This window comes from Leucopleurus acutus, assembly GCF_964270905.1.
Source record: "Leucopleurus acutus genome assembly, chromosome: 4".
Classification (NCBI taxonomy): Eukaryota; Metazoa; Chordata; class Mammalia; order Artiodactyla; family Delphinidae; genus Leucopleurus; species Leucopleurus acutus.
Window position 1 is genome coordinate 49,959,500 of NC_139146.1, and position 24,090 is coordinate 49,983,589.

Below are 24,090 nucleotides of genomic sequence, written 5' to 3' on the forward strand. Positions count from 1 at the left end.
AGTTTTGGAGACTGGAAGATCAGGGTGCCATCATGGTCAGGGACTGGCAGAGGCCCTGTCCCAGGATCAGACTGCTGAATTTTCACTGTGTCCTCACATGGGGAAGGCAGGAGGGAGCTCTGTGGGGTCTCTTTCATAAGAACATGAATCCCACTCAGTGACTCCCATTTATGTGCAGAATTAGCGCTCCAGGGTGGTGTAGAGAACTCTTCATACTCTGGCCTTGCTTTCCTTCTAAAATAGTCATCACCTCCCTTCTATGCCATAATCATAACCCTCTGTATTTCTCACCTGTGTCTTTGACTGTGACAAAGTAGCTGGTGTCGACTTAAGCTCATATTCCTCCCTGCACAGTATGTAGTTATCACTAGGTGTCACTTCCCAGACAAGGTCTACATCTCCCAGTCCATCTGCATCAAGGTACAGCGCGAGACCAGTTTTTACCCACGGAACGTAAGCAGAAGTGACTGGTATCACTTCTTGGCTAAAGCTCTTAGAAGCAGATGTGCCTTCTCCAAGCTCTTTCCCCTTCCACTTGCTGGATGCAGAGTCCTCGAAGTCCCAGATGTTGAAGTCATCAGTTGGAAGGACCCTTCATTTTAGAAACGTCAAGTTAAAAATAGTGAATTCCCGGGCTTCCCTGGTGGCGCAGTGGTTGAGAGTCTGCCTGCTGATGCAGGGGAGACGGGTTCGTGCCCCGGTTCAGGAAGATCCCACATGCCGCGGAGTGGCTAGACCTGTGAGCCATGGACGCTGAGCCTGCGCGTCCGGAGCCTGTGCTCTGCAACGGGAGAGGCCACAACAGTGAGAGGCCCATGTACCGCAAAAAAATAAATAAATAAATGAATAAACAGTGAATTCCTGATCAGGAATGGCCACTGTGGATTGTAATGTAAGTGAGAAATTAATTTCTATTTTGTTAAGCTCCTGAAAACTTAGTGTGTATATTTAGTTACAATAGCTGGTATGACATAACTAATATCTTGTTCCATCTATCCAATCTATCTAGCATGTTCTTGCCACTCCAGGTATCCATCATTCAAAGATGATCTTAAATGCAACTTCTTTGGCATCTCCTCCTAAATCCCTCAGTCACAGTTCATACCTTCCTTCATTACGTTTCCCTAGCTGTTTGTCTTAGGTTATAATTAATTCTGTCCATGGAAGTACTCACCACTAAATTATGAGCTTCTATGGGTAGGAACTCTATCTTAATCACTCCATACCCTCCAGAGAGTCACACACAGTATCTCACAAACAGTAGGTGCTCAATAAAAGTCTGTTACATTCAACCGAATGAAATCGAATTCATATATCTGAAAGATTAATGTTTCTTTCATTCAAGATTTTAGGGCTGGTATGAAAAAAAGAAATCTATTACTTCAGTCTGACTCTTTAACTTGGCAGATTAGAATGAAATAAAAATGTGTCCTGGATAAAATGAAAATGCATTGTTTTACATAAGATATAGCAATTTTGAGAAATACATTGATTTAATGTACTTGGGTCTGTGAAAAATCTGTTGGTTTAAGCTAACTGCCATTAGCTTCGATTAAAATACATTGATTTGGGTAAATGTTGGTTAGGATAAATGTTACCTGACTGTGGGAAAAAAAAAAGCACAACATTTGCTTAAGCTGGTGTTGGAGCGCAGGCAAAGAGAACGGAGGTGGCAGAGCAGTTGTGGGGGAGTGGGAGGGGGACGGGGGGGTGGGGAGCGTGGTAGCCAGCCAGGCAGAATTCCTCCCTGTGCCCTGCTTCACGGGAAGAGGGCCAACAGGGGTGGCCAGTTAGGAGGTCACTGAACTTTGACTTTATGTTATCTACAATCCATATGTGAGTAGAGTAGCAACGAAACAAAAGTTTACTGAAGTTAAAATGTTTCTGAAAAAGGCCCAATCAGGTCAATTCCATTAATTCACTTAAAAAGTGAAATCATTCAGCTGAGTTCATAATGACAAAACAACCAGGTGTAGTTGGGAGACAGCATTTCTCACTTTTTGACAAATGGTTTTAATGCTTTTATTAGATTGAACAATATGACAAAGCCATATTTTGTGGTTATAAAAAGTTGAATATTGGCTATTTCATATGGTTCAGCCCAGTAGATACTGCCTAAGGGTCATTAGAGAAAGAAATAGATTGTATTTTTCTTTTTTTGATATTCTTAATTGTTTCCCCTTCTGATCTTTGAGGGCAGGGAATACACACATACACACAAGCACATGATACATGCACGTGTACTCACAGACATATGCACACTCTTATTTATCCATCATCCATCATCAATTTATCATCTCTGCATTTACCATCCAAGGAAGTAAGGGTCTGGAACATAACAGGTACTCAGTAAATATCTGCGGAAGGAAGACAGAAATGCAGGCATAGAGATGTTAAGTGATGGCAGATAAGATTAGAACAAAGGCAACAAAAAAACAATGAAGAATTTCAATTAATTTATTTAACCATTTAAATGTTTTTCATTGGAAAAATGTATTTTCTTCTTTTTCTATGTGTTTTTCATGACTGGAAGGAACCAGATATCTTGGCAATGAATACTGTGTAAAACATACATAAATTAAGCAAGTGCATAACAAGGAAGTCTCATTGTTAAGGGTGCAGAGAAGACGTCAATGAAGATTGGGGAAAGGGATGAAGACATCTGGGTAATGCAGAAGTAGGAAGTGGGAGGGTAGTAATTGTAAGGATGTATATGTGGGGTATCTGGACAGGCAAGGGTCATTCAGAGGGAGGAGTCAAAAAATACTCAAAATATATGAAGTAACATATTTCAAATAAAAAAGGAGAATATTTCAAAATATAAATAGGAAAAGAAAAAATTAAAGGCAATACGTTGGTAAGTTTCATTTCTTTCCTCTTTATCTTCTCCTGTTTCTGAAATGGGATACAGTTATTGTTTTAGTTTATTTTTGTTTGTTTAATTGCAGAGACTATTTTACCTGCAAACATTTCAAGCCTACAAAAAAGGTGTTATCTTAACTGTTTGTAAATGTCAAAATGGTTCATCAGGCCCAAAGTTTATCTCCATAGTTACTAAACAGCAACAACCAGCTCTTCTGAACACTGATGAGACTTGAGTTCTACCATTTTAGGTTCAGACTACCTATTCCTTGTTAAAAATTACTCCACTGTAATTTCTACAGTGGAGTAGAAGTTAGGAGAACTGACTTTTTTATCATAGGTTCTGTTGCTAATTTCTGGGCAACATTTGACAGGAGCCCTTTAAACTTTCTGAAGTTTTTGATCTAAAAATTAGAGATAAGCATAATCATTTTGTTTTATGACGGTTGTAAAAATAAGATAAAATGGTGTTCAGTATTCAATAAATATGAAAAATCATCACTGAGATCCCACAATGAGCAGGTGATAATGCAGGGCAATTTCACATACTTTACCTTATTTAATCCTAATGGTAGCCCTCTGATAGACATTATCTTCACGTTTAAAGAAATGAGGCTCCCCTGTCAAAAGTTAAGCAATTTGTCCAAATGTAAGATAGGCACTTAGCAAATATTTTATGAATCAACTGATGAATTACTCCCTAGTCCCCTCCTTTGGCATTCCTCACATTTAATTATTTACATAAAGTAGAACCTTGCCAATGTAACAAAGTGTGTCTAGGGGGAGATCTATGCTAAATAGAAAAAGTCTGAATTATGAAATATTTGATGAGTATACATTCACCCAAATTTCCTTGCAACTTTAGAGCTCTGCTTATTTGATCAACTTTATGGAGTACATGGTCATAGGGTGTACATAGTACACAGTGATACCAAATTTGAGATTTTATCATTATAATTATTATCTAAGATTATTTGATATCCATTCATTCATTCAGCCAATCAACAAATGTTTAAGGGGCTAAGTAGTGGGAATTCAGTGGGGAACAAAACTAGGTAGTCCTTGTCTTTGGAAGGTTTCTAGAATAGTGAAAGAGATGGATATTATTGAAATTGTTACCCCAAATTTGTGAACTTGCCATTGTGGTAAGCGTGACTCTGCTGAGAGAGGCTATAAGAGAAAGGTTTACCTCAGTGAGAGAGACAAGGAAAAACTTGAAGTGAAATATGAGACGTGATATGAGAAGGGAGGTATGTCCAGGGCAGAAGGAATGGCATAGAAAGTGATCTCTAGCAAGAGAGAAAGCTGGAGTGGTGAGAATAAAGAAATTTATCCTGCAGCAACATAGGGAGTCAACATTGGCTCCCTCTGTCTTTTCCTTTTCCACAGAACCAATCAAGAGATGCAGAGGCAGCAGATAGATGGAGATCAGAATGAGTAGGGGTAGCACAAAAGGCTAGGAGCGTCACTCAAAATGAAATACCCTTCACAAGGAAACAGATGGAGTAGGGGATAAATAATCCCCTCCCCCAAAAGTTGAAGAAAATTGTTTTCAGGTAGAGTATAAAGATGGCGGCAGGGCTGGACTGCAAAAAGCTGGTCTTGTAGGTGACTTCAAAGAAATCTATCTTTATCTTAGGAGTAATAAGAAATTAGTGAAGGATTTAAGAGTATAGGTTATAGATGACATTTTGAAAATCTATTTCTAGCTGTTGCAAGGAAAAAAGATTGGAAAAGGAGAATAGTTAGGAAATGATTGTGGAAATATAGGCAAAAAGTAGTTGGACTAAGGTGGTGATGGTCATAGTTGCAATGGGAGACAGACAGGCATGAGAGCTATTTAGTACATAAAATGGACAGGATTTGTTAAAGGCTTTTGAAATGGGGAGTAATGGAGATATTGAAAATGACATGTCATGGAGAATGATGAATGGTGGTTTGATTTAATGAAATTGAGGAAACTGAAAGAGAACCAAGTTTGGGGAGAGAAGATTTCAAGTTAGTTTGAGTTGACTGAGTACTAGATGCCTTTGAGAGTGGCCAATTATTTGCCTCCATATTAATGTTTCAAAATTAATTTATACACTTGATTTATCTCAGCCATATTGTTTATACTACCTAATTACATGGCAAACGTTTTTCAAGTCTACCTGTCAAGTAATCATTATAAATTTCATAATAGTGGAATATAAATCAACGTGCCTTTTTTGTTTATAACTCTAAACCGCTGCTCTATTCAGAGATTATTCTAGATTTTTGAAAAGTGAATCTTTTTCTGCATTTATTATTTATGTGTTTTGTTTCTGTGAAGTAATCGCCATGCCTTCTGGGCAGCTCTTAAGGAAACCCTATTTGAAACAGCATAGTGGGCAATCTTTCTTGAGTCTAAACAGAAGTGAGTTCTTTACGCTATCATCACGTGCAGGCAAGTTTTTCAAGGAAAGAGGCTTGGAATGATTTGCATAGGACCACTGAGTTTAGAAGGAGCTGTGATTTCATTAAGCTCACCTTGCCTTCCAGTAAGGCCACAAGAAAAACATCTCATTAAAGAAGAATGTGCCCTGTGTTTAAATAAAGCTTATAAGAAAACTCCTTTACTTCTTTCCCTAGGTCTTCCCCAAAACTTATCCACTATTTGTCACCTCAAAAGCTTTTCTTTACTTCAAATCTAAGATCTACCTACTGGTGGTAGAATTTACTTCTTTTTCTTCTCCTTTTCCTTCTTCTATTTTTTTTCCTGAATGAGTGGTTTTATAGAGGTAATTTTCAAAGTTTAAATCTATCAACTGTTTAAGGAAAATACACAGAGCTAAAGACTATTGCATTTTAAGTGGAATCTAAAGAAAAATATTCACTCACAGTAGTAGCTTAAAATATTTTCATGGAATTTGGGGGAGGAATATTCAAGTGTAAAGAAACATCATAATTTCTAAAGTAGTTCATGGAACTCAGACATAGATAACCCTCAATTATACCTACTAATGGAGGAAAGTCTGCATAGAGATATGAAACCTCCAACCAGTAATTTCAAATGTCTTCACTAAAATTTTATGAGGGCAATATCTGAACTGATTTTCACTACTGTTCTTTTCTTTAGCCTCTGCCCTTCTGGTTAAGGAGCTTCTAACAATCACATTGACGTGGTTAATGTCAAGAAGAATAAAAGAAGGAAAGTGAAAAATGGACAGAAGACCTATATAGACATTTCTCCAAAGAAGATGTACACATTGCCAACAAACACATGAAAGAATGCTCAACATTCTTATATTCTTATTTCCACAGCCACATTTTCAAATGTCAGAAGACAGCTAGACTTGTTCCTCCAATCATTTCTTAGAAAAATAAACACAGTTCCTTCCAGGACTTTTGTAAGACATGATTTTCAGCTTCTTGGTCATTCAGTTTTTTCTGATCTAAACATGCTTTATTTGGTCAATAACCCTCATGGGACAAAATAATACCCTATAGGTGGCTCTAATTACAGGCAGTATTTTGAAGCTATCATCTCCCTTACTTGGGATGCTAAAATGCCATTAATTTAAAGCAAAATCCTCAGGTGGTTTTAAAATTAACCCTATTCAAAATAAGGTATCTTTTATATTATTCTCTTTTATAGTTCCTCTTTTTAAAATGATGTGAAATGTACATGCATTAAAATACATAAATACTAACTATGCAGTTTTAACATGGTAATACCTGTTTAACCAACACCCTCTCACAATATAAATATTTGCACCTCTCCAGAATGTATCCTCATGTCTCTTTTGAAACAATTCCCTCTAGCCTTAACACAAGGACAACCCCTGTTCTTATATATTTTTCTTTATCTTAGTGCTTCCTGTTCTTGAACTCAGCTAAATTAGGTTTGTTGAGTCTGATTTCTTTTGCTCAAAATTAAGGATGTGAGATTCATCCATGATGTTTTTTGTATTAGTTTGATCCTTTTGATCGCCCAGCGGTATTCCACTGTATGATTATATCACAATTTGCCAGTCTTTTGCCTAGTTGATAGAATTTGGGTTGTTTCTAGATTTCTACTATTGTGGATAATGTTGCTATGAATTTTTGTGTACAAGTCTTTGTATAGATATACATTTTCATTTCTCTTGGGAGTTGCCTTGCTGGGTAGTATGAAAAGTGTATGTTTAAAATAGAAGAATGATCAATCTATTCTCCAAACCGTCTTTAATATTTTGCATTCATACCATTATGTTCCAGTTGCTCACATCTTCAACAGCATTTGGTAATGTAAATCTTTTTATTTTAGCCATTCTAGTCAATAGGATGGCCATGCACACTGCTTTGGTTTGTCTGGGACAGTCCAGATTTATGCTTGATGCCCAAGTTTAATTCTCTCTCTCTCTCTCTCTCTCTCTCTTTAGTGAGAACATTTAAATTCTACTCTCTTGGCCAATTTCAATTATACAACACAGTGTTATCAACAATAGTCACCATGTTATCTATTAGATTCTCAGACCTCATTCATCATATAACTGAAAGTTTGTATCCTTTTACTAACCTCTCCCTATTCTCCCCTTAGTCCCCCAGCCCCTGGTAACCATTTTTCTACTTTTCTATTCTCTGTTTCTGTAAATTTGACTTTTGAATTTTTTATTTCCTTTTTAGATTTCACATATAAGTGATACCATGCTGTATTTGTCTTTCTCTGTCTGGCTTCTTTCACTTAGCATAATGCTCTACAGGTTGATACATGTTGTCACAAATGCCAGGATTTCCTTCTTTTTTAAGACTAAATAGTATTACATTATATATATATATATATATATATTTTTTTTCCATCCATTGATGGACACTTAGGTTGTTTCCATACCATGGCTGTTGTGAAATTATGAATAATGAATGCTGCAATGAACATAGGAGTACACATAACTCTTTGAGATAATTATTTTGTTTGGATATATATTCAGAAGTGGGATTGATGGATCATATGATCATTCTTTTTTTTTTTTCGGTACGCGGGCCTCTCACCGCTGTGGCCTCCCCCATTGCGGAGCACAAGCTCCGGACGTGCAGGCTCAGCGGCCATGGCTCACGGGCCCAGCTGCTCCGTGGCATGTGGGATTTTCCCAGACAGGGGCACGAACCCATGCCCCCTGCATCGATAGGCGGACTCTCAACCACTGCGCCACCAGGGAAGCCCTGATCATTCTATTTTTAATTTCTTGAGGAACCACCATACTGTTTGGCACAGTGGTTTTATCCGTTTATATCCCCACCAACAGTGTACAAGCATTCCCTTTCCTCCACACCCTTGTCAATATTTGTTATCTCTTGTCTCTTTGATAATGGACAACCTAACAGGCATGAGGCCAGTTTAATTTGTAATAGTGCTCCTTTTGCTCTTGAGAGTGTCCCAGTTTGGACAATGAATTATATGGTCAATCTGGTTAATCAGGGACTCTGGTATGACCTATACCCTAGTGGTAAAGGGTCATGTCTGCAAGTACCAGGAGCTATTTGAGGGCAGAAGAAACATGGCAGGCCATATAATCCAGATATCCTACTGAGAGGAACAGTTTCTGGAAAATTTCTCCAATGAGAGTCATGTGTGTTAGAAGCAGATGAGCAAATTTCTAACCAACTTACACCATTAAGAGTCATCACTATTAGAAATGCAACTAGAATCAATAAATAGCGTAAGGCTCTTTGTGAGTTTCCAGCATGGAAAAGTTTCCAGCATGGCAAAGCATGTTATTTATGCTGCATAAAACAATTTCCAAAAGCTTAGTGTCTTGAAATAACACATGATTATTATCTCACTGTTTTTGAGGGCAGGAGCCTAGGCATGACTTAGCTAAATTTTCTCCTTCAGGGTCCTACTAGGCTGCAATCAAAGTGCCAACAAACTGCCTTCTCATCTGAAGACTCAACTGGAGAAGAATTCACTTCCATGTTCACTTAGGTTATTGGTACAATTCATTTCCTTGCAGCAATAGGACTTGAAGTTTGGTTTTATTTCTGGCTATTGGCTGGAGGTCACCGGCTCTAAGAGACTGTCCACAGTTCTCTGCTATGTGGACCTCTCTGTAGGCAGTTTACAGTATGGCAGCTCGATTCTTCAAGGCCTGTAGGAGAGCAAAAGCTGGGCAGCTGGCAAGATGAAGTGTTATGTAACATAATATATGAGTGACATCTCAACATCTTTGCCTTAATTTACTGGTTAGAATCAAGTCATAGGTCCCACCTACACTCACACAAGAATTACACAAAGACATGAATTTCAGGAGGTAGGAATCATGGGGTCACATTAGAGTCAGTTCTCTTCCACACTCTGCAATATTATCTTAACAGGGCATTAGAAATTACTAATTTTCTTTTGTTTACACTTTTCTTAGAAAAAAAAAAAGAACGGTTTTCCAGAAGGAAAGCTAATTGGGGTAGGGGCTTGAGCTATCTATTATAAATTGAATTTTAACCAGCGGCTTAGTTTTCCAGGGAATTCTATCTATCTATCTATCATCTATCTATCTATCTATCTATCTATCTATCATACATTTTTCCATTCTTAGTTTCAAGCTTATTCTTCCAAATGTCTTCTAATATTTCTGCTACTAGGCCATGGTCAAATCACATTAAGCTTTTCTTGATTATCTTAGTTCACAGAAATTTCTCTCTTCTCTTCAAGTCAGATATATATTGGTATGAATCCTGACTCTATCACTCACTAGATTTTATGAACTAAGGAAGATTATTTAAACTTCCTGAATATTAGCCTTTTTGTTGGCAAAGTGGGAATAGTATTAGTTGCTTCACCTGCTTCTTGAGAAGTGGAACTGTAATTATACACAAATAGCCTGGTCCACAGAACATCCTATCCAAATAGTGTTTCCTTTATTCCTTTCCTTTTCTTGCCTTTCTCTACTCTCTATATCATTTTTAACATTCAATGCATATTAGTCAGCATAGTTAATTTTGTTATGTATATATGTATACACATCTGAGAGATATATGTTATTATTACACATTGCATTTTTTGGGGTGATAATTTCAAGTAGGTTTTCCAGCTGTGATGATGGATCTATACTGGTCCATCCACATTCTCTTCCCAATCTCTGGAATAAGTTGCAGCAAATCTATGAAATGATTAGGCAGGTTACCCTTATCCAATATTTGATCACTTTATTATAGAATTCATTTTGTGGTGGCTATCCTTATTATTCTAGGCCCTGTTATATTCCAATCTTAGGGCCTCTTTCTCTCTCATCTTCTTAATAGTCTTTTGGAACTCTCCAGGGGGAGGGGGGAATGTTTAGGGCCCTGGTTTATGGTTTTAGGTATTAGATAGCTTTTTTTTTTTTTTTTTTGCGGTACGTGGGCCTCTCACTGTTGCGTCCTCTACCATTGTGGAGCACAGGCTCCGGACGCGCAGGCCCAGCGGCTGTGGCTCACGGGCCCAGCAACTCCGCGGCATGTGGGATCCCCCCCGACCGGGGCACGAACCCGTGTTCCCTGCATCGGCAGGCGGACTCCCAACCACTGCACCACCAGGGAAGCCCCTAGATAGCTTTTTTACCATACCTGCCAGAAACGTTTTAATTATGTAAATTCCTCATTATATAATTCCAGTGGGAAAACTATACTCTTTAAGGAACACTCTGGCACTTCATTTTTAAAGTCCATTTCTAAAATTAATATGAAGTAGCATAACATATTTCCCCCCAAAAGAATAACTTTCATGAATTTCCCCTGAGAGTATTTTAAAAAATATATATCCTTACATAAATAAAGGCACAGACTTAACCTTGTAACTTAGTAATTTCAGATGGAATAAATAAGTTATACTCAACTACTGAGCTGGTCATCTTATCATTTTGAGCCCTAGGTTTTTGTTTATTAACTGAGGAATTTGGAGAAGGTGATTCTTTAGTTCCTATGGGCTCTACAGTTCTATAATTTTGGAAAATTAGTTACATTTCTGTTTATTAATTTCTTTTTATAAAATTACATTCATTCATATTTTATTGTAACTTTCAGCTTTCTTTTTTCATTCTCAAGCTTGTGTATGTGCTGGTTTGAGAACAGGATAAGTCTGTTAAAGTCACATCAGGAGTTTTTACATATACATTTGTGCTGGTCAGGAGGTATACAAAGATAGAGATTTCCAACTAAGGGTAGATCATTAGGCATCCCTTTCGATCTCTACTTCAAAGAGAATAGAACTTCTCTTTGTTATCAACACCAAGAATACAAACCAGGACGCCAAAATCAATTAACAAGAATTTCAGAACTGAGTCTAAAGAAAACGTTTCAAGTTGCTTTCTCAGAAGTGAAAAGAAGTGGGTATGGGGGAAGACTATAAATATCTTTTAACGTTCAGGTGGCAGAAGTTTGCATCTGAACAGCAAAATTGTCTAGCAAAATCTGAGGACATGCAATAACTGACTTCTACATTCCTGAGCTACAGATATTCTTCTTGAATGTCTAGAATATTAACGGATGGGAGATAGCCAGCATATGTCCATCACTGTTCTCAGTACTGAACACGCACACATCTGACAAGGCTGCTACCCAATCATTCAAGTGTGGCTAAAGGGGCTCATTTCTGACCTGCAGTCTGTTCCATGTTGACTGCAAATACAGTTTGTATTCTGGAGCCAGCAGGGCCACCCATGGAGCCTGTCACTCAGCAATTGGCAGAGATATGATCACTTTGCCTTCAAAATTACATCATGTTTTAAATCAAATTTATGTTCTCTACTTCTGGGAAACTCATGATTCCCCTACTGTTCACTTCCAAATTTCAGAAGGGCATCCCTGTCTTCTTTTTCCTTTTTCCAATTGATAAGAACCAGTAGAATCTGCAAACCCAAGAGCACCAGTGCCTAGGCAACTACCTTCTACAGTGCCCTTATTTCATAGAACAAATGAAGAAAGCTTCACACAAGGAAGTGACTTGCTCAAGGCCAAACAGGAAAAGGCAGAGATGGAAATGATAAGTCCCATTTCTTGACTTCCAGTTCCAAGGGCTTTCTCTGACTCCATGCTACATCAGTGTGATCTCTTGGGTAAGCTTCATTCTGACCTGTTTTTTAATATGCATCCTGCTATGACTGGCCCAATATGACCTTCACAGCTCATTATTATCATTGATCCTTATATGATGAACTTCATAAATGAACAAAAAGTAAGGTAAATAATTATGTTAGACATGCTTTCCTAGTACACTGATTTTACTCAAAGTAATAATAATCTTATATTGTAAGAGTACTTTGTAGATCCAAAAAGCACATTCATATATTTGATCACTTTGATATATATATATTTTTTCCTTTAAGGAAACTCTGTGAATTCAGCAAAATGATTGGACCCAAAGGCTGACAATGGCTATGTAACAGATTCACCTTATCATATAGAAATATCTATTTATCCAAGTATAGGTGTGAAATGGTTAATCCACGCATCCTGATTAACAGAGTGATGCATTACATATACTATCTAAACTTTTTTCTTTGTTTGTTTTTAACTTTTGTAAAGTGCATATATTTTTAAAAAATTATTCAAAGCCATTTCAGACTTTAATACCCTCCATTTACAGTTATTACAATAGAATTTCATTCAAATTCCCATCCCACACTACAATCCAGTTAACAAAGGTTTTGAGTAATGCTGAAGTAACAACATTTTACATTGAACTAAAGTGCCTGACATTTCATTTAATTTAGTATACATTTTGCTTATTTCATGAAGAATTTTAAGCCACTTACAATACAAATAAAATATAAGTAGAAAATTAAGAACATGTAAAAATTAAAAAGTACAGATCATCAAGGCCAGGTTAGATGTTAATTGAATTTCACATTCACCTTTCAGCTTCCAAGAATCAAAAGCCAAAAAAAGAAAGAAAGAAAAAAGAAGAGAGAAATAGAAATCATTTATGCATTTTACTATATTTCTAAAATATCAATATCAAAAAGAATCAGGCAATATCAAAACAATTTAGACTTCTAAAGACAAGAATACACGGAAACAAACACTCAACACAAATGTATTGAAAATAGTTTATTGTTTCTTTAGTAATTGAAAGGGCATTTGGAATATGGCAAGGCCGTAGCATATTGTATTAAATATCTCCTGGATAGCTGCAATATGGAAGATACAGAACTCACATGCCTAATTATCCAAAGTACTGGCATTTTTGAAAGACTAGAATAGATTATCTCTAATGTTTCTTTTAGTTCTAATTTCATTGACTCTGATTCACATGGAAACTGTGACTGATTGACATTTGTGAATCTCAGATTTAGATCTCCTTGTTCCAGGCCTCCAAACAGTGCCAGACATACCCTATTAGGGATTCAACAAATGAGACACTGATGGGTTTGGTGACCTCCCTGGATGTATCTCGCCTTCCGATGTTGAATTCAATAAAATCAGTGTCCTCCCACTTGGAGTTTCTTCATTTCTGGCAATTCCCGGAGCCCTTCCTCCCTAGGATGCTCTCCTTCATTGCTCCAGAAGACAAGCTACCGAATAAGTGCTTCCCAGAGGGAGGGAAAAGTTACTTGGAAGAGGCTAGACTCTGCTAGATAAGTAAAAACTTTTATAAATACCTGGCTTGGAACTGAGAGAGAAGGAGGTTTTCAAATCAAAGTGCTAAATTAAGAAGCTTAATTTTGGTACTTCAGCTGACTGAGTTGTTTATGGAAGGGTTTATGCTAACAATTCCCCCGCATCCACAGGGGATGAAGAGCTGAAACTGATAAGATAGCTTCACGGGGAGGAAAGGGCTGTCTCACTCCAGTAGCTCTGTCTTCAGAAAGCATGTGAAGAGTGCTGAGTCCAGGACTGTTTTGGTCCCGTGCTGGTATAGAGATAGCTACAGCATACTGCCTTTCTCCATACTGTGCTTTCCTTGGAGGAACAGAACCAACATTTACGTTTCTTGTGGACTTCTCCAATTTATCATTAAATACACAATCACAAAGAGAAAATTCTTTGTCAGGGGAAGGAGAAAGACACTGGCTTTGAACAAAAAGACACTTAATTGGGATTTATACTATGACTAATTTCAGATTCTAACAATAACTTACTGAGGAAATTATTTGCTTACTCTGGAGCAGTTTTTCCCATCTGAAGATGGGAGTTAGAGCTTTTATATGGTCTCCATCATACTCTGCACCTCTAGAAATTCCTTATTATATCATTCTAATGTTAAATATATTTCAAGGATAGCCCAGTATATTTATGTATTAAAGTTCTAAAAATCAAGTTTGGCACTGGATGTAGTAATATTATTTTTGGAAATTTACGTAAAAATAATAAGACATTTGCAGAAGTATTTATCTATCAGAATGTTTATTTCAACATTATTTAAGTGGTAAAAGTTGGGAACAAACTAACCTCACAATAAAAAATGATTGAATGTATAAATTATTGTTTATCCATATGAGGGCATAAGGTACACCTATTTAAATTCAGATTGTTGAAAAATATTTAATGGCATAGAACATACTCACAGTGAAATCCAAATAATAAAATCAGATTACAAGCAGTAAGAAGATACCTCAATTTTGTTAAAGATAAAAATAAATTTGTTGGGCTTCCCTGGTGGTGCAGTGGTTGAGAGTCTGCCTGCCTATTCAGGGGACGCGTGTTCGTGCTCTGGTCCGGGAAGATCCCACATGCCGCGGAGCGGCTGGGACCGTGAGCCATGGTCGCTGAGCCTGCACGTCCAGAGCCTGTGCTCCGCAACGGAAGAGGCCACAACAGTGAGAGGCCCGCGTGCCACCAAAAAAAAAAAAAAAAAAAATTGTTAAAGATATATGTGTTTGAAATGGAATAGAAAAAAGTCTGGAGAACTCTATTTCAAAATTTCAACTGTGTTTATTTCTGTTTAGGTGGCTGTTGGTAGTTTTTATTTATTATTATAGCATTCTACAATTTTCAATACTTTTACAATGAAGGTTGATTACATTTGCAATCAGAAGTAAACATGATTAATTTCATTTAAATATTGCAGAAAAAAATAATGTATACACCCTCCCTTTCTTCACCTTCCTTCCTCCCAATAGCTCAAGCTTGAAGAAAAATCTTCAAGTATTGTGACAAATAATATGCTATCTCAATAAGTTTCAAAAAGTTGAAATCACTTCCATTTATTTTTTGTGTGAACCGTAGATGTCAGGGCTAAAGGAGACTCCAGAAGCCCTATGATTTTCTCAACTCATGTTATTGGGTCTCAGAAAAACTAATGACTTGTCAACTGTTATAAAGCAATGATCCAACTAGTTACAAATATAAAGAATCTAAATTTTACAGACCTGACTCACAATGAGGTACATAACACATAGCCATCTGAAAGGAATGTAGTAATGTAAAAGCACTGAAACTATTAACTGATCTAATATTAAGATTCTTAAAAGTCTGGGACTATTCCCACCATTGTCAAGCAAAAAGTTTCAAATAACTTTCTGATTACAAATAGTACAAATAGAGTACTTTGGTTTCATAACACTTGGTGAATATGAATGGTCCATTCCTCTAGATTTTTGCAGAAGCATACCTGGATATCATGGTACCTGAAAAGAATTCCAGTAAAATCATTTAGCTATCTAACTAAAAAGATAGATTTTTGTTGTTGAGTTTGGACAATTACATGCATTTACCTCTATTCATAAGCTCAAGATGTGTTTCCTGATCATGAGGTGTTGCAGCTCAATGACTGTGCTTTGACCATTTGTGGCCAGTGTTTGCCCCCAAGACAAAAGTCACATGGGGCACAACATGGCTAACATCCAGAATGATCACGAGAACCACACAACTGCTTTGTCACCCCTTCAAGAACTTCCCAGCAAGGAGCTCGAAATTGCTGACCATCTGGTTGGAAACACTAGCAATAATTTGTTTAATATTAGAATCAATATGATGTTTATCAGTAAGAAGAATTTTGTGCGATTGTAACCACCATGGTAGTCCATGTTAGGTAGACTCTTATTATTATCTTTGTTTTCCCTTGCTCATTAGTTTCTGGGAAATTAATTATGGGCTTCATAGTCAATGTTTTCTTATTAGACATTGGAATTCATCATACCCGTTCTTTATAATCTTAAATGTTAGGAGACTAGATGAGTTAAAAGGATTACATAGATTAATAAATTTTAATGCATCTGAGGACTTTAGAAGCTATAGGAGCCATTATTACTCCTGATTTTCTCGACATGATTCCAAATGTGAAAAGTTCTTTTCAGGGACCTAAATATTTCAGAATAAATTTACTCATTATAGTGTCTAGAAAAATGGGTAACTTAACTGAATGTTATCTAAGCTAGTGTCTCATACCAACACTGAAGAACCTGAAGCTTAGGAAGATGAAGGAAGATTCCTAAGGTCATAGTGGCAGAATGAGACCCAGTGCCTCATTTTAGACCCCAGTTCCATGTGTTTTCTTTTAGGCTGATCATACTTGTTCACATCTCTTGAAAGGTTTTAATATGGCTCTTGGGGACTGGGAGAAATATGAAAACATTTTTTGGTATTATTGTTGCAAATTCTAGCACTATTCACTTTATATTTTTATACAATTTTTAAAGGTTACACTCCATTTACAGTTATTACAAAGTATTGGCTATATTCCCCATGTTGTAAAATACATCCTTGTAGCCTCTCTTACACCTAATACTTTGTACTTCCCACTCCCCACCCCTATATTTCCCCTCCCACCTGCTGGTAACCACTAGTTTGTTCTCTATATATATGAGTCTGTTTCTTCTTTGTTATATTTGCTTGTTTGTTGTATTTTTAGATTCCACATGTAAGTGACATCATACAGTATTTGTCTTTCTCTGTATGACTCATTTCACTTTGCATAATACCCTCCAAGCCCATCCACATTGCTGCAAATGGCAAAATTTCATCCTTTGTTATAGCTGACTAGTATTCCATTGTGGGTGTGGGTGTGTACATATATATATATATATAAAAAACATCTTCTTTACCCAGTTCTCTGTTGATGGATACTTAGGTTGATTTCATATCTTGCCAGTCATATGTAATGCTTCTATGAACATTGGGGTGAATGTATCTTTTTGAATTAGTGTTTTGGTTTTTTTTCGGATATATACGCAGAAGTGGAATTGCCGGGTCATATGGTAGTTCTATTTTTAGTTTCTTGAGAAACCTACATATTGTTTTGTTTGTTTGTTTGTTTGTTTGTTTGTTTGCGGTACGCAGGCCTCTCACTGCTGTGGCCTCTCCCGTTGCGGAGCACAGGTTCCGGACGCGCAGGCTCAGCGGCCATGGCTCACGGGCCCAGCCGCTCCGTGACATGTGGGATCTTCCCAGACCAGGGCACGAACCCGTGTCCGCTGCATCGGCAGGCGGACTCTCAACCACTGCACCACCAAGGAAGCCCTACATATTGTTTTTGACAGTGGCTGTACAAATTTACATTCTCACTAACAGTGTACAAGTGTTCCCCTTTCACCACAGTCAATATCTGCAAATCAATCAGTGTGATATACCACATTAACAAATTGAAGAATAAAAACCATATAATCATCTCAATAGATACAGGAAAAGCTTTTGATAAAATTCAACATCGATTTATGATAAAAACTCTCCAGAAAGCAGGCATAGAGGGAATATACCTCAACATAATAAAGGTCATATATGAAAACCCCCAGCTAACATCATACTCAATTGTGAAAAGACAAAAGCATTTCATCTAAAATCAGGAACAAGACAAGGGTGCTCATTCTCATCACTTTTATTCAACATAGTTTTGGAAGCCCTAGCCACAGAAATCAGACAAGAGAAATAAATAAAATGACTCTAAATTGGAAAGAAAGAAGTAAAACTGTCACTGTTTGCAGATGACATGATACAATACACAGAAAATCCTAAAGACACCAGAAAATGACCAGAGCTCATCAAAGAATTCAGTATAGTTGCAGGATACAAAATTAATATACTGAAAAACTGCTGCTTTTCTAAAATAACAATGAACTATCAGAAAGAGAAATTAAGGAAACAATCCTATTTACCATTACATCAAAAAGAATAAAATACCTAAGAATAAATTTACCTAAGGGTGTAAAAGCCCTGTACTACAAAAATTGTAAGACACTGATGAAAGGAATTGAAGACAACACAAACAGATTGAAAGATATACCGTGTTCTTGAATTGGAAGGATTAATATTGTTAAAATGACTACCCAAAGCAATCTACAGATTCAATGCAATCCCTATTAAAATATCAATAGCAGTTTTCATGGAACTAGAACAAATAATTTTAAAATTTGTATGGAAACACAAAAGACCCCAAATAGCCAAAACAATCTTGAGAAAGAAGAACAGAGCCAGACGAATCATGATCTCTGACTTCAGAATATACTACAAAGCTACAGTAATCAAAACAGTATGGTATTGGCACAAAAACAAACACTTAGATCAATGGAACAGGTTAGGGAGTCCAGAAATAAGCCCACACACTTATGGTCAATTAATCTAAGAGGCAAGAATTTACAATGGAGAAAAGACAGTCACATCAATAAGTAGTGCTGGGGTAACTGGACAGCTACATATAAAAGAATAAAATTAGAACATTCTCTAACATATACAAAAATAAACTCAAAATAGATTAAAGACCTAAATGAAAACTTTTAAGTAACAATTGTGTAAGATTAAAGCTTTAATCAGTCCCAAGTTCATCTGGTTATAGGCCTGATTTTATAGGCTTATTCTGTTGGTACCAGATGTTGTCACTGAAGTACTCTAGTTTTAATTCTTCTATTATTTCTGCCACAGACTGAAGAGCTTTCCTCCCCCCTAAATTCCAGACCTGGGTTTTCCTTTTTCTCATTTCAAAACCAGGATAGCATGGACATATATACACTACCAAACGTAAAATAGATAGCTAGTGGGAAGCAGTCGCATGGCACAGGGAGATCAGCTCGGTGCTTTGTGACCACCTAGAGGGGTGGGATAGGGAGTGTGGGAGGGAGGGAGATGGAAGAGGGAAGAGATATGGGAACATATGTATATGTATAACTGATTCACTTTGTTATAAAGCAGAAACTAACACACCATTGTAAAGCAATTATACTCCAATAAAGATGTTAAAAAAAAAACAGGATAGAAGTGGTGGTGACAGAAATAATATGTATCCTCTCTTTTATTCATATGAATTCTCTCAACATGTGTAGATGTATCATGGCTAGGCTCTGACAGAGGAAATGTCTTTGGATATGGAGAGAGAAGAAGGTATGGAAAATAGATGTGGTCTGCTGTCCATAGTCCTGAAATGTCATTTTCAACTTGCCCTGCCATAACGGGTAACTTTGGCAACATCTCTCAAGAAATCTGTACAAGGTAAGGAAAATGTCTTGTGGAAGAGAATGGAAGAAGCACAAAATGAGATGAAGGAAGAGAAGATATTAGATAGGAATGGTCTCTCACTGATTGCAGAGAGTAAAATAAGAGATTATTCTTTGATGTAAGGGTCACATTTTTACAGTTTTACAAAAAGATTGTTTTCCCTCCAGGAAGTTGGTTGACATAAGACACTCCCATTCCCACCCATCTGTATCTACCTCTCCTTGATGGTTTAGGTCTTAGTTAGCCAGGCATATTTTATCCAGATAAAACCATGGAGAAAACACTAATACATGTTTCTTCGGATGTTAATTTTTAAAATAATCATAATTTTTCTGATCAGTTCTTCTAGAATTGGGGCACAAAGCAGAAGAGGGAAATGACATGAGTGATTGGAATGTGTCATTCTTGAGACAGGAACCATAGAGAGATACTAGAGACACAAAAGTGAATAATGAAATTTTTGTTGCACAGTTTAGAGAAAAAATTATTTATATAGTCAGTTTTTGTTGACTTCTGAGCATGTGGTAAACAATTTCTGTGCATTGTTTCACTTGATCATCAGAAAAAGCTTATGACATTGATATTATTTTCACTAATTTTTTTAGGTGGAGAAACTAAGACTAACAGAAGTTTTAAAGAATGTCCAGAGATACATGGCTTATGGCAGAGCTCAAATCCAAACCTTTCTGATTCCACAATTCATGTCAATAATTCAGCAATGCAGGGGTATGCGTGACAATAGAAGTATGCAAAAAGTGATGGCTGGTTTTCAGTAAATAAGAAAACTGTTGAACTTCTCTCAAGTCTGAACAAGGTGATGCATACTAGTAAACTGAAGTGGAAGAGAAGGAAGACACAAACAGTGATATCAAAACTGAGCTTTAACGGTTGGGAAGAAGGTCATCAAGTTTTGCAAATAGGGTCAAAGGCATGTGCAAAGTTCTAAAATGGCATGGTGTGTTTGAAGAATGATCAGTTTTCAACATGGCTTTATAACAAGATGCATGCTGAGAGCACAGTGAGTGTGAGCTATGAACTTTTCTTGCATTGTGACTGGACAAGTCATTAACCTCTGGGAAAGCTAATCATTTTCTGGCTGAATTTCATGGTGTTAATCCCATAAAGTCCTTTTGAAATGTCATATTTATACATCATTTTCCTTCTCTTCTTCCACAATCTGCTCAGTTATCCTGGATCTTATTATCCCATTTATGGATTGCTTTGGTCCTCTACTTTTTCACTCTCTCCCTTCTATTACCAATCAGGTAACCATTTTATTGCTCATTTGCACCTCTACTAGAGAGAAAAGATGTGATAGCCAAACCAGTCAACATTTTATTTGCTTGCAACTCTTTTAAAATTTTAGTAAGGGAAAAATCATAAAAAAGGTAATGAATACGATCAGATCTGAGGATGTTCTGTACATTTCTCTGTACTAGGTTTCTTTCCCTTAACCTTGTATAATCAAGAGTTTGATTTAATTTTTTTACCTTAAACATTATATTATACTGTTTTCCCTCCCTTCCCTATTTCATTTTCCAGATAATATTAACTGAAGTGAATTAAATGTTAGGTGGATTTCAATAAATAATATATCAAGTTATTTGCAGGGCTTCAATTATAATCTGAATCTTCTAATCCCTTGATATTGTGGCTCCAAATTCAGTCTACTCTATACCCTCTAAATATTCTCTTAGATTAGACACATAAAGCTAATAAGAAATGACTATGGCTCAGGATGATCACATAATTCATCATCCGAAGAATAGCACCTTTGGCAGTGAAAAGAGGTATAAATAAAAATTAATCCATGACAATAGGCATAAACCAGATTTAGTCCAGGCAATCTGGAGTGTATGGGTAATCTGTACTTCATTGAAATCAAAGGACACCCTAATAGGTAGCCCAAAATTATATATTAGAGTGTCTCCAGAGCACAACACATGCTCACTTGACCAGGTGGTATCACTCTACTCAGATTAAAATTTTTTTAAAAATGGCAGGTGACGTGTAGAGACAATTCCTAAGGGAGTCCATGGACCATTGGTATTCAGTTAGTGCTTCTGAAGGCTGGAGTAATTGGGCTCTGATTCCCTTATACATCACCAGAACTTTTACAAGTTGAGCAGTGAACCAGGTACAGTCCCTGTCCCAGAGCCATTCACATTCTTAATCTGCCAATGAAGAAGGCAGGTTAATAAACAGATATTTACTGGGCAGAGGAATAAATGCCATTAAAGTAATAAACTATGGTTTGTGAAACACAAAGGATGGAAAAAATCCTTACTATTCTCTGGGAAATTGGCCAAGGCTACAATAATGAATCCTCTAGGTGGAGGGGGAAAAAGTAAAACAAAAAGACAGAGATATTAAATAACCCCTCTTAGGTATACAAGGTACAGCTGTGCAGGTTACTTATCCTATCCATTAGGTTGTGGCAGGTTGTTTAAAGGGCTAGGGAATCTGGGATTTACCCTACAGATAATAAGGAACCATCAGTGCTTTTGTTTTTGCTTTAAAGCAGGTAAGTGATACAAACACACATGTGTTTGAAAATGTAATTCTGCTGGCAGAATTAAGGGAAGCGAATCTATATAATGTCCTTCCAATGCTTACATGTTTCTTTGGAAACCTAAGTATAATAATGTGCTAAATATTTAAACATCTTAACTACACTTAATTTAGGTATTTGCTTATTTTAAAAGATACTCTCTAGCCTCTTTCCGCTCCTTTTGCTCCTTCTCTCTTTTATGCTCATATTCTCATCTTAAACACTTTTTTTTCAGAATCCCATGTCACAGTGCCTCCTTTTTAGGTTAAATCAGCATTCCTTCTATCCTGCTTTTCCAGAAACTACACTTGGGATTTTCCTTAATTTGGTTTCCTTTTATTGACAGGATGAAGCCAAATACTGTTTTTCTCCTCTTGTCTTTTCTTTTGCTCGATTTCCAGTCTTTCTTGTAGTCTTTGATCAGAGAGAGCTGTCTGCATTATCATTAAATTTGCTGAGTCATTTGTAATTTTCTTTGAACGCTGAGGGCTTCAATGCCATTAGAGATGAGGTCCAATTTGGTTGGTTTTTCAATATAATTGAGCCAAATTACATATTCTAATTGTACATCCTAATTTTTAATGAAGCTGAAATGAGAAGGGGTCATAAGGGTGCATGCAGTTACAAAATCTTTCATGAGGTAATAGAGAAATAGTGATTCATATCTTTCTGTATTGTATTTTCAAGGAGAAAGGCTGCTTTAAAAATGAAACCAGAAGAAACACATTAATTGAGAGAAATATGGCAAAATCCAAGCTTCAAAAGGAACGGTCTAATTTTAGAAGATAAACTAAAAGAGTTTTTTCAAGTAAATTATAGAATCATTCTTTGCTTTACAGAAAATAGAGTATATGTGTGTATTGTGGTATTGCTGCACCCAGTAGCTTTCCTTATCCCTTGTTGGACTGACTTTACATTTCTAATGGGTGTAGCAGATTTAAAAAGTGGTTACAATATTTTTCAGCTCTTACAATTAGGAATATATTTCTCTACCTCTTGAATCTTAGCTTGGACACATGACTTGCTTTGACCAAAAGGACATTAAGAGACATGATAGAAGCCAAGGGTTGAAAAGTGCTTTCTTTTCCTCTTCCTGCTTCTGGAACCCTGCTACCTTGTGAAGAAGACTGAGATAGCTTTCAAGATTCTGGGGGAAAGTGGCCTAGTTGCCCCTGTTGCCCCACCCAGTCACTAGAAACATAAGGGAGACCATCTACAACCAAGATGCAGTCAACTCAAAAACTCACTGCAATTGTATGAGTAAATCCAGCTGAGATGATTGGAAGAACTGCCCAACTAAGCTCAGTCTAAATTGCCAACCCATAGAATCATAAGCTAATAATCAGTTATTTCTGTTTTAAGCCACTAAGTTTAAGGGTGGCTTATATGCATCAAAAACTAACATAACGGGTTAACGTGTCTCCAATTCTGATAGGCTGAATTCTAAATTGGTCCCCAAGACTCCTGTGCCCTGCATGCCCTATATAATTGGGGAATGGAAGAGGATATCACTCTTGTGTTTAGGCAAAGATGAAGGGATTTTGCAGATTCACTTAAGGTCTCTGATCAGTTGACTTTGAGTTAATCAAAGGGGAAATTATCCTAGGTGAGGCTGACCTAATAAGTCACATCCTTAAAAGAGATCAGCAGAACCTGAAGCAGAAGCAGATATGCTTCTTTTGTCCTTGAAAAGATAATCTGCAATGTTGTAAAGATGATTACATGACAGGAAATGGTGAGCAGCTTTCAGAGATTAAACCAGCTCCCAGGTGACAGGCAACGAGGCAATGGGACTCTTGGTCCTCCAGCCGAAAACTTTCAGCAACTAAAATCTTGGAAGAGGACCCCAAACCACAGATGAGATCACAGCCCCAGTCTGCAGCTAGATTTCAACCTGATGAGACTGAACAAAGCCCCCAGATTCCTGGACTCCTGACTCATGGAAACTATGAGATAATAATTTGTTTTGTTTTAAGCTAAATTTGTGGTAATTTGTTATGCAGCAGGAGAAAACAAATATACCAATCTAGTCCTTCAACTTTTAGATATAGTCAGAATTGTGACTTAACAGAGATGGTCCACTTACAGGTTTCTTTGCCAGGTTGTAAATCTTGGTAAAAGACAGAAGTGAGGTTCTTTGACTTGAAGAAAGCCATTTTCTCTTCCTCTAGGCTCACTGAAAATGCAACCCCCTTCAATGTCATGTGAATATAATGCAAAAAGGAAGATTTTATCTATAAGTGATGATCTCTTCAAAAGCTAATGTTCAATGGAGTCAGAGGATTAGATTATATGACCTCTTGAGGGAATTTCTTGCCCCCATAATGTTGTGGCTCAGCATA